General features: G+C 47.1%; 1 protein-coding gene across 4 annotated transcripts in view; it reads right to left on the minus strand.

Moving 5' to 3' along the window:
- The window catches only part of mogs (mannosyl-oligosaccharide glucosidase), a 57,642-nt gene that overhangs the window by 32,223 nt on the left and 8,160 nt on the right, over positions 1–17,259 (minus strand). For 2 of the 4 annotated variants that reach the window (XM_078400957.1, XM_078400701.1), the window contains exons 2-3: positions 16,433–16,477; positions 5,911–6,055 (exon numbers count right to left, since the gene is read on the minus strand). The gene's annotated coding sequence lies outside the window, so the exon portion shown is untranslated. Of the gene's footprint in view, positions 1–4,987; positions 5,102–5,509; positions 5,580–5,910; positions 6,056–16,432; positions 16,478–17,259 lie in introns of those variants that run through there. The other 2 variants (XM_078400786.1, XM_078400877.1) reach the window with 2 other exon arrangements.

The following is a 17,259-nucleotide window of genomic DNA, read 5'->3' on the forward strand; positions in this document are numbered from 1 at the left end:
TCAGTTGCACGTCCCCTTTTCCTAACTTGACACCATTCAGTTAATCTGCCATCCTATTCTTACCACCAAAGTGGATAACCTCACATTTATCCACATTAAACTGCATTTGCCATGCATCCGCCCACTCACACAACCTGTCCAAGTCACCCTGCAACCTCATAGCATCTTCCTCACAGTTCACACTGCCATACAGCTTTGTGTCATCTGCCAATTTGCTGATGTTACTTTTAATCCCTTCATCCAAGTCATTAATGTATATTGTAAAGAATATCCTCAAATTTGGAGACCAAAACTGCACACAATACTCCACTAGGGCCCTGTACAACTGCAGAAGGACCGCTTTGCTCCTATACTCAGCCTTGCGGTACCCCACTAGTCACTGCCTGCCATTCTGATAGGGACCCATTTATCCCCACTCTTTGCTTTCTGTCTGCCAACCAATTTTCTATTCATGTCAGTACCCTACCTCCAATACCATGTGCTCTAATTTTGTCCACTAATCTCTTATGTGGAACCTTGTCGAAGGCTTTCTGAAAGTCAAGGTACACTGCATCCACTGGCTCTTCCCTGTCCATTTTCCTAGTTACATCCTCAAAAAATTCCAGAAGATTAGTCAAGCATGATTTCCCCTTCGTAAATCCATGCTGGCACAGAACGATCCTGTTACTGCTATCCAAATGCTTCGCAATTTCGTCTTTTATAATCGACTCCAGCATCTTCCCCACCACTGATGTCAGACTAACTGGTCTATAATTTCCTGTTTTCTCTCTCCCTCCTTTCTTAAAAAGTGGGATAACATTAGCTACCCTCCAATCTACGGGAACTGATCCTGAATCTATAGAACATTGGAAAATGATCACCAATGCGTCCACGATTTCTAGAGCCACCTCCCTGAGTACCCTGGGATGCAGACCATCAGGCCCTTAGAGGTACAACCTTTGCCACCCTCCAGTCTTCTGGCACCTCACCTGTATATTAATGACATAAATCTCAGCCAGGGCACCTGCAATTTAGTTTCGCTTATTTAGTTTAGAGATACAGTGTGGATTGGAGAGTAGCTAATGTTATCCCACTTTTCAAGAAAGGAGCGAGAGAGAAAACGGGGAATTACAGGCCAGTTACCCTGACATCGGTGGTGGGGAAGATGCTGGAGTCAATTATTAAAGAGGTAATAACGGTGCATTTGGATAGCAGTAAAAGGATAAGTCCAAGTCAACATGGATTTATCAAAGGGAAATCATGCTTGACTAATCTTCTGGAATTTTTTGAGGATGTGACAAGTGAAATGGATGAAGGGGAGCCAGTAGATGTAGTGTATCTAGACTTTCAGAAAGCCTTTGATAAGATCCCATACGGGAGATTGGTGAGCAAAATTAGAGCACATGGTATTGGGGGTTGGGTGTTGAAATGGATAGAAAATTGGTTGGCAGACAGGAAGCAAAGAGTAGGAGTAAACGGGTCCTTTTCAGAATGGCAGGCAGTGGCGAGTGGAGTGCCGCAATGCTCGGTGTTGGTGCCGCAACTGTTTACCATATGTATTAATGATTTGGAAGAGGGAATTAGAAGCAACACTAGCAAGTTTGAGGATGACACAAAGCTGGGCAGCAGTGTGAACTGCGAAGAGGAAGTTAGGAGGTTGCAGGGTGACCTGGACAGGTTGAGTGAGTGGGCAGATGCATGGCAGATGCAGTATAATATAGATAAATGTGAGGTTATCCACTTTGGCGGCAAAAACAAGGAGGCAGATTATTATCTTAATGGTGTCAGGTTAGGTAAGGGGAAAGTGAAGCGAGACCTGGGTGTCCTTGTACACCAGTCACTGAAAGTTGGCGTGCAGGTATAGCAGGCAATGAAGAAAGCTAATGGCATGTTGGCCTTCATAACAAGAGGATTTCAGTATAGGTGTAAATAGGTTCTTCTGCAGTTGTATAGGGCCCTGGTAAGTCCACATCTGGAGTATTGTGTACAGTTTTGGTCTCCTAATTTGAGGAAGGACATCCTTGTAATTGAGGCAGTGCAGTGTAGGTTCACGAGATTGATCCCTGGGATGGCGGGACTGTCATATGAGGAAAGATTGAAAAGACTCGGCTTGTATTCACTGGAGTTCAGAAGGGGATCTTATAGAGACATATATAATTATAAAAGGACTGGAGAAGCTAGATGCAGGAAAGATGTTCCCAATGTTGGGCGAGTCCAGAACCAGGGGCCACAGTCTTAGAATAAAGGGGAGGCCATTTAAAACTGAGATGAGAAGGAACTTTTTCACCCAGAGAGTTGTGAATTTGTGGAATTCTCTGCCACAGAGGGCAGTGGAGGCCAAATCACTGGATGGATTTAAGAGAGAGTTCAATAGAGCTCTAGGAGCTAGTGAAATCAAGGGACATAGGGAGAAGGCAGGCATGGGTTATTGATTGTGGATGATCAGCTATGAACACAATGAATGGCGGCGCAGGCTTGAAGGGCCGAATGGCCTCCTCCTGCACCTATTTGCTATGCTTCTATGAAACAGGCCCTTTGGCTCACCGAGTCCGTGCTGACCAGCAATCCCCGTACACTGGCACTATCCTACAAACTGGGGACAATTTTGACAAAGCCAATTAACTTGCATCTAGACTACGAGTATTTGGGATGTGGGAGGAACCCAGCAAAAACACACTTGGTCATGGGAAGAACATACAAACTGCATACACACAGCATCCATTGTCAGTATCGAACCCGGGTCTCTGGCACTGTGAGGCAAAAACTACCGCAGCACCATCGTGCTGTCCTCTCTAGTTTCCCACAGAGTCCTTGGATAGATCTGATCAGTCCCTGGATATTTGTCTATATTTATACATGGTAGGACCTTCAGTACCCCCTCGACCATAACACTGACTGCCCTCAAGCCACTTCCATTGACTATCCAAGGTATCACAAAATGCTGGAGTAACTCAGCAGGTCAGGCAGCATCTCAGGAGAGAAGGAATGGGTGACGTTTCGGGTCGAGACCCTTCTTCAGATGTGATGCAGAGGGGGTCTGAAGAAGGGTCTCGACCCGAAACGTCACCCACTCCTTCTCTCCTGAGATGCTGCCTGACCTGCTGAGTTACTCCAGGATTTTGTGATACCTTCGATTTGTACCAGCATCTGCAGTTATTTTCCTACACTATCCATTGACTATCCAGGTTCTCTGGGGCTCTCAATGTCATTAGAGTGCTGACACCTTTATTAATTCTAAGCTGCAGCCACACCGCCTCAGTGGATGAACCCTCCAGTATATCCTCTCTGAGTGTCGCCATGATAGCCTCCCTGATCAGTAACGTAACTCCTCCACCTCTTTACCCCCCCCCCCCCCTGCATCACGGCTGAAACATGGTAACTCCGCAACACTGAGCTGCCAGCCATGTCCATCTCACAACCATGTTTCCCAATGGCCACAACATCATCGTCCCAAACACTGATCCAGACTTGAAGGTCAACTGCTTTCCCCACAATACTCCTTGCATTGAAATCAACACACTTCATCCTATCAGTGTCCTATATTCCTTCACCACTCCCTTCCTGTCCTTCATTTGAGTTTTACCCTGCCATTCAATCATATCTGATCTATTTTTTTCTCTCAACCCCATTTTCCTGCCTCCCCTGTAACCTTTGACACCCTTCCTAATCAAGAACCTATCAATCTCCGCCTTAAAAACACGCAATGCTTTGGCCCCCACAGCCGTCTGTGGCAATGAATTCCACAAATTCACCACCCTATCTATCCTCACCATATCTCAAGGCCACAAAGCAATGTAACATCCTGGTGAATCTCTTCTGCACCCTTTCCAACTTAATGGGATTAGTTAGTTTGGCATTATGACCAACGCAGCCATGTTGGTTGAACATTATTCAATGTTCCAGCCATGGAAAAAACTTACCCTTCAGGTTGCCTTTAAATTCCTCTCAAATGTTTCTATCCATATTCGCCATTCCCTACATGCCTATTTTTCATCTAGCCTGTCCAATCCCTTAAGAATTTTATGTTTCTATAAGATCCCCTCGCATCCTTCTAAATGCATAATAGCATTTAAAAGATCCTTGGACAGGTACATGATTTTCACTGAGCTTTTCACTGCATCTCAGTACATGTGACAATAGTAAACCTAAACAATAGACAATAGGTGCAGGAGTAGGCCGTTCGGCCCTTCGAGCCAGCACCGCCATTCAATGTGATCATGGCTGATCATTCACAATCAGTACCCCATTCCTGCCCTCTCCCCATACCCCTTAAGAGCTCATTAAGAGCTCTATCTAACTCTCTCTTGAAAGCATTCAGAGAATTGGCCTCCACTGCCTTCTGAGGCAGAGAATTCCAACGATTTACAACTCTCTGAGTGAAAAGGTTTTTCCTCATCTCCGTTCTAAATGGCCTACACCTTATTCTTAAACTGTGGCCCCTGGTTCTGGACTCCCCCAACATTGGGAACATGTTTCCTGTACCCTGTACAGTCTCTCTTGATTAGAAAACCGCTCTCATCCCATGAAGTAGACAGGACTGCTTTTCGTATTACTATTATCCTTTCTTAGTTAAGAAGTCAAGATTCAGTAGTTTCCTCATTGCCAAATTTTTCCAGTCAAGCAACATTCTCATAAATCTCTTCTGAACGATCACATGTGCAGTAACATATTTCTTGTCAGTGCTGGAGTAACTCAGCAGGTCGGGCAGCATCTCGGGAGAGAAGGAATGGGTGACGTTTTGGGTTGAGACCCTTCTTCAGTCTGAAGAAGGGTCTCGACCCGAAACGTCACCCATTCCTTCTCTCCCGAGATGCTGCCCGACCTGCTGAGTTACTCCAGCACTTTGTGAATAAATACCTTTGATTTGTACCAGCATCTGCAGTTATTTTCTTATACAACATATTTCTCGTAGTGTGGTGACAAATGTTATTCAAGTTGCAGACAAACATGCTGTGCAGTGTTAGTGTAAGCTCTTTGTTGCATGCCTTGGCTAAAAATGGTCAGATACCTGTGGAGAGCTGACTTGCTTTGTGGATGATCTGTGCATAGGTCAGGTGCTATCCTGTTGCTCCACGTTACTCAATGTCGTGCTATTGGCCGTGGATTCTCTAGTTGCGTGGCATTTCCCCAAATGCATGATCTCATCATGCTTTGGACTGAATTTCTTTACCTTATTTTTGCTTCACTGGCCAGACCATTATCATTTTCCCACAGGCTACTTGGTCAGTTTAAATACCATCTGCAAACTACTTTGTCATGCGCCTTGCAATGTGAAAATCTCCAAATGTATTGCAAACAAGCAAATAACTGAACACTGATGCCTGTCAGTGGCAGCTCGGGCAGAGCCCTTCATGTGTTCAACAAGTCCTCTGCAACCACTGAACTTAAAAAGATGTAAACGATCGGACAATAAATACACGTATGTTTGACAATCCGCCTACGGTCTATTTTCCGAGCAGCTTTATCAACAACCGATTGAGGACGTGGTGTGGAAACGCGAGAGCGAGAGCCGTATGGCGCACTGACTGACCGGCTCCAGCTGCAGGCCCGCTCCCCGCTCCCCGCTCCCCGCTCCTGCTCCCGGTCCGCAGGCCGCCCGCTCCCCAGCTCCCGGTCCCCGCTCCGCGGTCCGCAGGCCGCCCTCGCCCCGCCCTCACCCTCGCCCCGCCAACCACAATGCCGCCCGTCACTGACACTCACTGTGTGCACGACTGCAACTCCCACAGCAGCGCCGCGCCGCGCCCGGCGGCGGCAGCGCGCGCACACACACACACACGCACACACACGGAGGGAGAATGGGCAGGTGGAGCGGTGCAGTCTTTGTTCTCCAGAGATATGCACCAGAATATTGGCCTATCAAAAGGAGGAATGCACAGACATTTGGCTAGTACACTGGTAAAACATAACCGTGGCTTAATAATGGCAACTTACCTCAAACTTTTCTAGACGACAGTAGCTAATGTTGCTCCTGATATAGATCTACGCCACTTCTTGCAAATGAATAATGTCAAGATTCCATTCACGATAAGCAGAATCACGATAAGCACCAACAGCAATATAAGCCAAAGTGGAGTTCCTGGGCAAAGTGAAGAACGAGAGTAAAGCATAGTTACCACATAAGCAAAGGTGGACAGAAATTAGGCAAGCAATCATCAGCCATGACTTCTACAGAATTTACGGGAAATATTCAGCAGATCAGACAATAGGTGCAGGAGGAGGCCGTTCAGCCCTTCGAGCCAGCATCACCATTCAATGTGATCATGGCTGATCATTCTCAATCAGTACCCCGTTCCTGCCTTCTCCCCATACCCCCTGACTCTGCTATCCTTAAGAGCTCTATCTAGCTCTCTCTTGAATGCATTCACTCGCTGGAATTTAGAAGACTGAGGGGGGATCTTATAGAAACATATAAAATTCTTAAGGGGTTGGAGAGGCTAGATGCGGGAAGATTGTTCCCGAAGTTGGGGGAGTCCAGAACCAGGGGTCACAGCTTAAGGATAAGGGGGAAGTCTTTTAGGACCGAGATGAGAAAACATTTCTTCACACAGAGTGGTGAGTCTGTGGAATTCTCTGCCACAGAAGGTAGTTGAGGCCAGTTCATTGGCTATATTTAAGAGGGAGTTAGATGTGGCCCTTTTTGCTAAAGGGATTAGGGGGTATGGAGAGAAGGCAGGTACAGGCTACTGAGCTGGATGATCAGCCATGATCATATTGAATGGCGGTGCAGGCTCGAAGGGCCGAATGGCCTACTCCTGCACCTATTTTCTATGTTTCTATGTTCAGAGAATTGGCCTCCACTGCCTTCTGAGGCAGAGAATTCCACAGATTTACAACTCTCTGACAGAAAAAAGTTTTTCCTCATCTCAGTTCTAAATGGCCTACCCCTTATTCTTAAACTGTGGCCCCTGGTTCTGGATTCCCCCAACATTGGGAACATGTTTCCTGCCTCTAGCGTGTCCAACCCCTTAATAATCTTATATGTTTCCATAAGATCCCCTCTCATCCTTCTAAATTCCAGTGTATACAAGCTTAGTCGCTCCAGTCTTTCAACATACGACAGTCCGGCCATTCCGGGAATTAACCTAGTAAACCTACGCTGCACGCCCTCAATAGCAAGAATATCTTTCAGGCAAGATCAATGGATGCAGAAACACAAGTAACGTCTTTTCCCCCTCGAGACCTTTCATCAGAAACAGTTAGAAATGAACCAGAACAATACAGCACACAATGTGACAAAATTGACGGCAAGATCAACCCTTATCTACCGGCGCATAATCCATGTAATAAAGAAAGGAAAGAACTCAAGCAGGCAATTAGAAGGGTCGGCTTTGGGAATTTTTTAGATTTAAAGATACAGCGCGGAAACAGGCCCTTCTGCCCACCGAGTCCGCGCCGCCCAGCGATCCCCTCACATTAACACTATCCTACACACACTAGGGACAATTTTTACATTTACCCAGTCAATTAACCTACATACCTGTACGTCTTGAGTGTGGGAGGAAACCGAAGATCTCGGAGAAAACCCACGCAGGTCACGGGGAGAACGTGCAAACTCCGTACAGACAGCGCCCGTAGTCTGGATCGAACCCGAGTCTCCGGCGCTGCATTCGCTGTAAGGCAGCAACTCTACCGCTGCGCCACCGTGCCGCCCGGAAGGGAATTATAAACCAGTGAGCCTCACTTCAGTGCTAGAGAAACTATTGGAGAGGATATTTTGGGATAAGATTTACTCCCATTTGGAGAAGAATGGGTGAATTAGGGGCAGTCAGAGTGCCTTTGTACACAGCAGGTCGTGTCTAACTTGCTTGAGATTTTTGATGAGGTGATGAAGGTGATCGATGAGGGTGGGGCGGGAGTCTGGTTCCCAGGCTTGTCCTTGTTGCCCTTCTTAAATAATGGTACAACGTTAGCCCACATCCAGTCTTCTGGTACTTAACTCCACTGGCTTGAGTTTGAGTTTAGTTTGACTTTATAAGATCATAAGTAATAGCGTAAGGATAGCAGTAAAAGGATAAGTCCAAGTCAGCATGGATTTATGAAAATGTAATCATGCTTGACTAATCTTCTGGAATTTTTTGAGGATGTGACAAGTAAAATGGATGAAGGGGAGCCAGTGTATCTAGACTTTCAGAAAGCCTTTGATAAGGTCCCACACGGGAGATTGGTGAGCAAAATTAGAGCACTAGGTATTGGGGGTAGGGTGTTGACATGGATAGAAAATTAGTTGGCAGACAGGAAGTAAAGAGTAGGAGTAAATCCTTTTCAGAATGGCAGGCAGTGGCGAGTGGAGTGCCGCAAGGCTCGGTGTTGGGGCCGCAACTGTTTACCATATATATTAATGATTTGGACGAAGGAATTAGAAGTAACACTAGCAAGTTTGCAGATGACACAAAGCTGGGTGGCAGTGTGAACTGCGAAGAGGATGTTAGGAGGTTGCAGGGTGACCTGGACAGGTTGAATGAGTGGGCAGATGCGTGGCAGATGCAGTATAATATAGATAAATGTGAGGTTATCCACTTTGGCGGCAAAAACAAGGAGGCAGATTATTATCTCAATGGTGTCAGGTTAGGTAAGGGGGAAGTGCAGCGAGACCTGGGTGTCCTTGTACACCAGTCACTGAAAGTTGGTGTGCAGGTACAGCAGTGAAAAAAACTAATGGCATGCTGGCCTTCATAACGAGAGGATTTCAGTATAGGAGTAAAGAGGTTCTTCTGCAGTTGTACAGGGCCCTGGTAAGACCACATCTGGAGTATTGTGTAAAGTTTTGGTCTCCTAAATTGAGGAAGGACATCCTTGTAATTGAGGCAGTGCAGCGTAGGCTCCCGAGATTGATCCCTGGGATGGCGGGACTGTCATATGAGGAAAGATTGAAAAGACTAGGGTTGTAGTCACTAGAGTTTAGAAGGATGAGAGAGGATCTTATAGAGAAATATAAAATTATAAAAGGACTGGACAAGCTAGATGCAGGAAAGATGTTCCCAATGTTGGGGGAGTCCAGAACCAGGGGCCACAGTCTTAGAATAAAGGGGAGACCATTTAAAACTGAGGTGAGAAGAAACTTTTTCACCCAGAGAGTTGTGAATTTGTGGAATTCTGTGCCACAGAGGGCAGTGGAGGCCAAATCACTGGATGAATTTAAAAGAGAGATAGAGCTCTGGATGCAAGTGGAATCAAGGGATATGGGGAGAAGTTGGACACAGGTTATTGATTGTGGATGATCAGCCATGATCACAATGAATGGCCTCCTCCTGCACCTATTTTCTATGTTTCTAATAGGAGCAGAATTAGGGCATTCGGCCCATCATGTCTACTCCGCCATTCAATCATGGCTGATCTACCTCTCCCTCCAACCCCATTCTCTTGCCTTCTCCCCATAACCTCTGACAACCGTACTAATAAAGAATCTATTTATCTCTGCCTTAAAAATGTCCCCTGACTTGACCTGCACAGCCTTCACAGATTCACCACCCTCTGACTAAAGAAATTCCTCCTCATCTCCTTCTTAAAAGAACATCCTTTAATTTTTAGACTGCGACCTCTAGTCCTAGACTCTCCCACTAGTGGAAAAATCCTCTCCACATCCACTCTATCCAAGCCTTTCACTATTTCTGTACATTTCAATGAGGTCCCCCCTCATCCTTCTAAACTCCAGCGAGTGCAGGCCCAGTGTGTCAAACACTCATTATACATTAACCTACTCATTCCTGGGACTTTAGTTTATTGTCATGTGTACCGAGGTACAGTGAAAAGCTTTTGTTGCCTGCTAACTAACTAGTCAGAGGAAAGACAATACATGATTACAATTGAGGCGTCCACAGTGTACAGATACATGATAAAGGGAATAACGTGAATAATGTTCTTCTTCTTATTTAGGGTGTTTAGGGTACAAGATAAACCCAGTAAATTGAGGGCGTGCAGCGTAGGTTCACTAGGTTAATTCCCGGAATGGCGGGACTGTCGTATGTTGAAAGGCTGGAGCAATTAGGCTTGTATACACTGGAATTTAGAAGGATGAGGGGGGATCTTATTGAAACATATAAGATAATTAGGGAATTGGACACATTAGAGGCAGGAAACATGTTCCCAATGTTGGGGGAGTCCAGAACAAGGGGCCACAGTTTAAGAATAAGGGGTAGGCCATTTAGAACGGAGATGAGGAAGAACTTTTTCAGTCAGAGAGTGGTGAAGGTGTGGAATTCTCTGCCTCAGAAGGCAGTGGAGGCCAGTTCGTTGGATGCTTTCAAGAGAGAGCTGGATAGAGCTCTTAAGGATAGCGGAGTGAGGGGGTATGGGGAGAAGGCAGGAACGGGGTACTGATTGAGAGTGATCAGCCATGATCGCATTGAATGGCGGTGCTGGCTCGAAGGGCTGAATGGCCTACTCCTGCACCTATTGTCTATTGTCTAAAGTCTGATCAAATATAGTCCGAGACCCTTCCCACAGGGTCCAAGGATGCACGTAGTCAGGGTTGGGGATTTATCCACCTAATTGCATCTTAAAACCTCCTCTTTAGCAATTGTTTTATAATCTAAGATATCACAACTCCTATGCCTCAATTTCTGAGCTTCCATGAACTTCTCAGTAAAAACACATGAGTACTTGATTAATTAGATTAATATCTCTGCCTTCTTGATAAGGTTATCGAAATTGCAGCAGGATCTTAATCAGGTGGGCTGAGGAATGGTTTTTTTAATACAGAAAAGTGCGAGTTGTTGCATTTTGGGAAGTTAACATGGGCAGGATCTACACAATGAATGGTGAGTGTTGTAGAGCAGAGGGATCTAGGTGTGCAGGTGCCTGGTTCCTTGAAGGTGGAGTCGCAGGTAGATCGGGTGGTCAAGAAGGCTTTTGGTACATTGGCCTTTATCAGTCAGAGTGTTGAGTGTAGAAGTTGAGAGGTTGTGTTACAGTTGTACAAGACATTGGTGAGGCCACATCTGGAGAATTGTGTTCAGTTTTGGGCACCTTGTAATAGGAAATGTTAAGCTAGAAAGGTTCCATTGAAGATTTATGAGGATGTTGCCAGGGTTTGAGGCCCTGAGCTTTAGGGAGATTTAGAGCAGGCTAAGGCTTGATTGGAGCGCAGTGAAGGATGAGGGGTGATCTTATTGAGGTGTTTTAAATCATGAGGGGAATAGATGGGGTAGATAGATAGGTCTTTTACCCAGAGTAGGGGAATCAAGAACTAGAGGACATGGGTTTTAGATGAAGTGGGGAAAATTTAATAGGAACATGAGGAGGGGCACCTTTTTTTTACACAAAGGGTGGTGGGGAAATAGAAGGGTCTGCCTGAGGAGGTAGTTGAGGCAGGTACAATCATAACTTTTTAAAAGCATTTGGACAGGTACATGGAAAGAATAGGATTAGAAGGATTTGAGCTAAATGCAGGCAGGTGGGACGAGAGTAGATGGGGCACATTTGTCGGCATGTGCTAATAGGGCTGAATGGCCTGATTCCACGCTGTATGACAATGTCTTTCCATCTCTGGCCTTTGTCCAACCATATGTCTGTCAAAAACTCACCAGGATACACGATGCCTTACCACACTTTATCCTGCCCCTCCTCTCTTCCAGCTTTCTTCTCCTTCCTCCTGCATAGTCTTTATCCACTACAGTTTGCCTACCATTGTAATAGATCCACAGCAGACACCATCTCCCTGGCACGTACTCATCACTGGAACAAATGGATAACAGGGACTCCTATGTCAGACTCCAATATATTGGCACAGATGAGCACCAGGCCATAATCTCACACACCATTTCTGATTTCTTCACTTTTGCCTTCCACAGCCTCCAACCTTATTGTTTCCCAGCCCCGCAAAGCCCGGTTTTACCTTCTTTCACCCCATCAGAATCAGAATTACCTTTATTGTCATCCAAAAAACAAGTCTTTTGGACGAGATTTCGTCACCCACAGTCCAACAGTAAGAGCAATAACATAAGCAATTACACAACCACAAACCAACACAAAACAAACAAAAAGAAACATCCATCATAGTGAGTCTCCTCCAGTCACCTCCTCACTGTGATGGAAGGCCAGAATGTCATTTCTCTTCCCCTGCCGTCTTCTCCCGCGGTCAGGCTGTTGAAGTTGCCAGGCTGCACCAGATGGTAAAAGGTCCGCAGCGGGCCGACCCAAGCCCCCGATCCGGGGCGGGCAAAGACACTGCTGCTGCACGTCGGGGCGGTCGTGGTTCCCGACATTGAACCCCCCGCCGGGCAGAGAAAAACCCCGCGGCCTATTTTAGGCCGCGCCGGACGGTGAAAGGTCTGCGGTGGGCCGACCCAAGCCCCGCGATCCGGGGCGGACGAACACGTTGCCGCTGCCAGAGCTCCCGATGTCGGCATCCACGCGGCCCGCGCCGAAGCCTCCGAAGGCGAGTCGCAGCCGCTCCTGCAGCCTCCGAAGACAGCCGGCTCCGCAGATGATAAGTCCAGTCCGCGGGCTCTGCGAACCAGAGCCCAGGTGGAGGCCGCCAGCTCCAGGTGTTTGGCCGATGGTAGGCCACGGCGGGAAGGAAGACACCACGACGGGTCTCCGTTCGGAAGAGACAAATTTACAATTTTACAGTTCCCCCCACACACATGGTACACAACCACAAAAAACACTACATCACATCTAAACACTACAATTAAGACAAAAAACACAAAGACAAACGGACCGCAGGTAAGCCGCAGCTGTTAGGGCAGCGCCGCCATTTTGTTGAGTAACATGTCATCAGTCGTCGCATACAACACATAACACTCCAAAGTTTTTGCCAACTCCAACGGAATCCCACCACTAGTTACATCTTTCCATCCCCACCCCTTTCTGCCTTCCGCAGAGACCGTTCCCTCCGCAACTCCCTGGTTAACATCGCTTCCCACCCAAACCACCCCCTCCCCAAGTACCTTCCCCTGCAACCGCAGAAGATGCAACACCTGTCCCTATACCTCCTCCCTCGACTCTGTCCAGGGACCCTGACAGTCCTTTCAGGTTAGGCAGAGGTTCACTTGCACCTCCTCCAATGTATCTATTGTTCAAGATGTGGAATCTTATACATCAGCGAGACCAAACACAGACTGGGCGATCATTTTGATAAACACCTTTGCTCAGTCCACCTGAACCTACCTGATCTCCCGGTTGCTGAATACTTTAAATCTTCCCATTCCCACACAGACCTTTCTGCCCTAGGTCTCCTCCATTGTCAGAGTGAGCCTAAACGCAAATGGGAAGAACAGCATCTCATATTTCACTTGGGCAGCTTACAGCCCAGTGGTATGAATATTGATTTCTCTCACTTCAGGTAGCCCCGGCATTCCCTCTCTCTCCCTCCCTCCCTCCTCCCTCCCACACCCAAGTCACACTAGCTTCTCGTTTTCACCCTACAAACAGCTTACAATGGCCTGTTTCCTTTATCATCGTTACTTTTTTGCAGATCTTTCATTCATTGTCTTTATCTCTCCACATCATCGTCCATATCTCGTTTCCCTTATTCCTAACCAGTCTGAAGGGTCTCGACCCAAAATGTCACCCATTCTTTCTCTCTAGAGATGCTGCCTGTCCTGCTGAGTTAATCCATTTTTTGGGTCTATCTTTGGTTTAAACCAGCATCTGCAGTTCCTTCCTACACATCCAATATATTGGCTACAGCTCCACCTGCAACACCATTAAACAAACCAAACTTAACTTCAAAATTCTGACCTAGGACTCAGCATCCCCGTTGCAAATGGATCCTCAACTTGCTGACCTGTAGACCACAGAGGATAGGTGACAAACATCCTCCATGATAATTCTCAACACCTGTGCTCTGCAAGCCCCTTACTATAATCGCCTACATCATGTTCCTATGCTCTCTATTTGTTCCTGTACTCCATCTCCTCATTGCTCGAGACATGCTCCATCCGATGTTGGGGGAGTCCAGAACCAGGCGAAACTTTTTCACTCAGAGAGTTGTAAATCTGTGGAATTCAGATCCACAAAAAGCTTCCAGAGAATTGGCCTCAGAAGGTACTGGATGGAGGCCAATTCTCTGGATGCTTTCAAGAGAGTTAGATAGAGCTCTTAAAGATAGCGAAGTTAGGGGGTATGGGGAAAGGACAGGAACAGGGTACCGATTGTGGATGATCAGCCATGATCACATAGAATGGCGGTGCTGGCTTGAAAGGCGGAATGGCCTCCTTCTGCAACTATTGCCTACTGTCCTCAGCTTCAGGAAACTAAAGGCGTAGTGTAGCAGTCCACATGTTGTGTACACACTGTGTTTCTTTATAAATCGATACAACTCTCGGCACTCACGTGCATTCAGTTAATGTTGAACTAAACCTTGTCGTTCGAGAGCACACCAGTTAAAACTCCAACTCCTTCCAATTCCAGACTCACACTCCAGGCCCACCCCCGTTACCGCATGATCAGGTGAGAGTTCCAGCTGGGCAATGGAAGGTTCGAGAGACAAGTGGCTTGGCCGCATGACCCCCCCCCCCCCCCCCAGAAGGGGAGTCATGGAGGCGAGTAGGTTTACCAGTGAGGCACCTGATCTCGTGTACACGTCTCCCGTGCTCGGGGTCACAGCCGGCAGAGTTGACGGCAGACGCCCACTGTGGCGGGGTTGTGCCACCTGCACTGGCTGATCAACCTCCAAATGCACCAGCTTAAGACGGTCCACGGAAACAGTCTTATGCGTACCACCCATGTTGAAACAAACATCATGGTGCCGTGTTGCAGCACCTGGAAAGGTCACTCGTAAGGCCTTTGCAGTGGCGTACGGTGGGAACCACAGCGAACAAAAACATACCGGCAGTTTGTAAAAGCTTCCCAATCCTCTGGCTTCCCACTAATCTTTGCAATGCTATACACCTTCTCTTTTAGTTTTACACTGTCCTTGACTTCCCTTGTCAGCCATAGTCGCCTCTTTCTCCCCCTAGAATTTTTCTTCCTCTTTGGAGTGAAAAGATCCTGCATCTTTATTTGTCAAGCAAAAAACAAGTTTTTTTGGACGAAATTCCGCAGCAGGAACGGAGACCCGACCCAGAAAACAAAGGTCGGGTCTCCGTTCGGAAGGGACAAATTTACAATTTTACAGATCCCCCCTCCCCCCCCCCCACACACACACACACATAGTACACACATAGCCACGTGTTCAACTCTCTAATCCTCTCAACCCCATGCCAATTTGCACGCAGCGCAGGTAGTAATCCAGAGATTATTACCTTCTTGGTTCTGCTTTTCAATTTGGTACCTAGCTGTTCAAATTGCCTTAGCAGAACCTCTTTCCTCATTCTACCTACGTCATTGGTCCGCACATGGACCACGACCACTGGATCTTTCCCCTCCCACTCCAAGTCCCTCTGCCGGTCAGATGAGATGTCCTGAACCTGGGCACCAGGCAGGCAACAGCCTTCGGGACTCTCGATCCTCGTGACAGAGAACAGTGTCACTGCCCCTAACTATACTATCCCCAATGACAACTACGTTTTTCTTCCCTGTCCCCTCTTGAACGGCCACTTGAACCACAGTGCCTTGGTCAGGTTGCTCATTCTTCCTACAGCCCACACATTCGTCTGCACAGGGAGCAAGAATCTCAGGCCTGCTTGACAAGCTCAAGGACTGAGGCTCCTCTCAGTCCGCACCTCTGTTCCCCTCCTGCCTCACTAGCGGTCACCTTCCTCGTGACCACAGACCACGTTGGAAGCAGTTACTCTAACGGGTATGAATGCCTCTAGAAACACAGCGCCAGGTAATTCTCCTCGTCCCTGATGTGCCACAGTGTGAAGCTCAGACCCCAGGTCGTCAGTTTTCAGTCCGAGTTCCTCAATCAAGCAGCATTTGCTGCAGATGTGGTCATCAGGAACCACCAAGGGGTTCAGCAGCCCCCACATCATACGGCTGCAGCACACGTGATCCTGTATGTATCCTGTGCGTATCGCACAAATCTTGAAACTTCCTGCGGCTCTGGGTGCGACAGCTCAGCTCCTTATTCCTCAACACCTTATTCCTCAGCTCCTTATTCCTCAGCTCTTCTCTCCTCAGCTTCTCGAGCCAAAGCCTGAAGATGCACTTTTCGACAACACGGCACTTGCCCTCAACACGGCCGCTCCACTGGTGCTTGCTTCCCTTTTATTTGCTCCAAACACTTTCTAGCTAAGCCTCTCGGACGCCTGCTGCACGCTAATGTCCCGCCTCCATAGTTAGCAACTCTGTAACTTCTTCCCACTGATTTACAAAACCTTTTTTTATTTTAAAAAGCAGATTCTTACTTGCAGCAAGATGCCTCATCTCCCTCTGCCGTCAGTTTTTTCAGCAGAAACAAAACCTTATCATGTATCCATACTGTAATGGCTCGATTGTAATCATATATTGTCTTTCTGCTGACTTGATAGCACACAACAAAAAGCTTTTCACTGTACCTCTGTATGCTGACAATAAACTACACTGTGTTTTACATGACCAAAGTTTAACTGGTGAGTTTTCTTACCTGGTGCGCATCTGGATGCTACACTACGTGCTGGTCCTTTAATGCCTGTTATTGTAAAGGGAAAAAAGTATTACAGGCTAGGGAAAACACATTAATAGGCCCTTATAGAATTATAGCATTACACAGAACAGGACAAGGTATTTAACTTGCTGTGCCTGTGTTTGCTCTTCAGATACATTATCAGTTGTCTTTTAGACAATAGACAATAGACAATAGACAATAGGTGCAGGAGTAGGCCATTCAGCCCTTCGAGCCAGCACCGCCATTCAATGCGATCATGGCTGATCACTCTCAATCAGTACCCCGTTCCTGCCTTCTCCCCATACCCCCTCACTCCGCTATCCTTAAGAGCTCTATCCAGCTCTCTCTTGAAAGCATCCAACGAACTGGCCTCCACTGCCCTCTGAGGCAGAGAATTCCACACCTTCACCACTCTCTGACTGAAAAAGTTCTTCCTCATCTCCGTTCTAAATGGCCTACCCCTTATTCTCAAACTGTGGCCCCTTGTTCTGGACTCCCCCAACATTGGGAACATGTTATCTGCCTCTAATGTGTCCAATCCCCTAATTATCTTATATGTTTCAATAAGATCCCCCCTCATCCTTCTAAATTCCAGTGTATACAAGCCCAATCGCTCCAGCCTTTCAACATACGACAGTCCCGCCATTCCGGGAATTAACCTAGTGAACCTACGCTGCACGCCCTCCATAGCAAGAACATCCTTCCTCAAATTTGGAGACCAAAACTGCACACAGTACTCCAGGTGCGGTCTCACCAGGGCCCGGTACAACTGTAGAAGGACCTCTTTGCTCCTATACTCAACTCCT

Source organism: Rhinoraja longicauda, chromosome 1, assembly GCF_053455715.1.
Source record: "Rhinoraja longicauda isolate Sanriku21f chromosome 1, sRhiLon1.1, whole genome shotgun sequence".
NCBI lineage: Eukaryota > Metazoa > Chordata > Chondrichthyes > Rajiformes > Arhynchobatidae > Rhinoraja > Rhinoraja longicauda.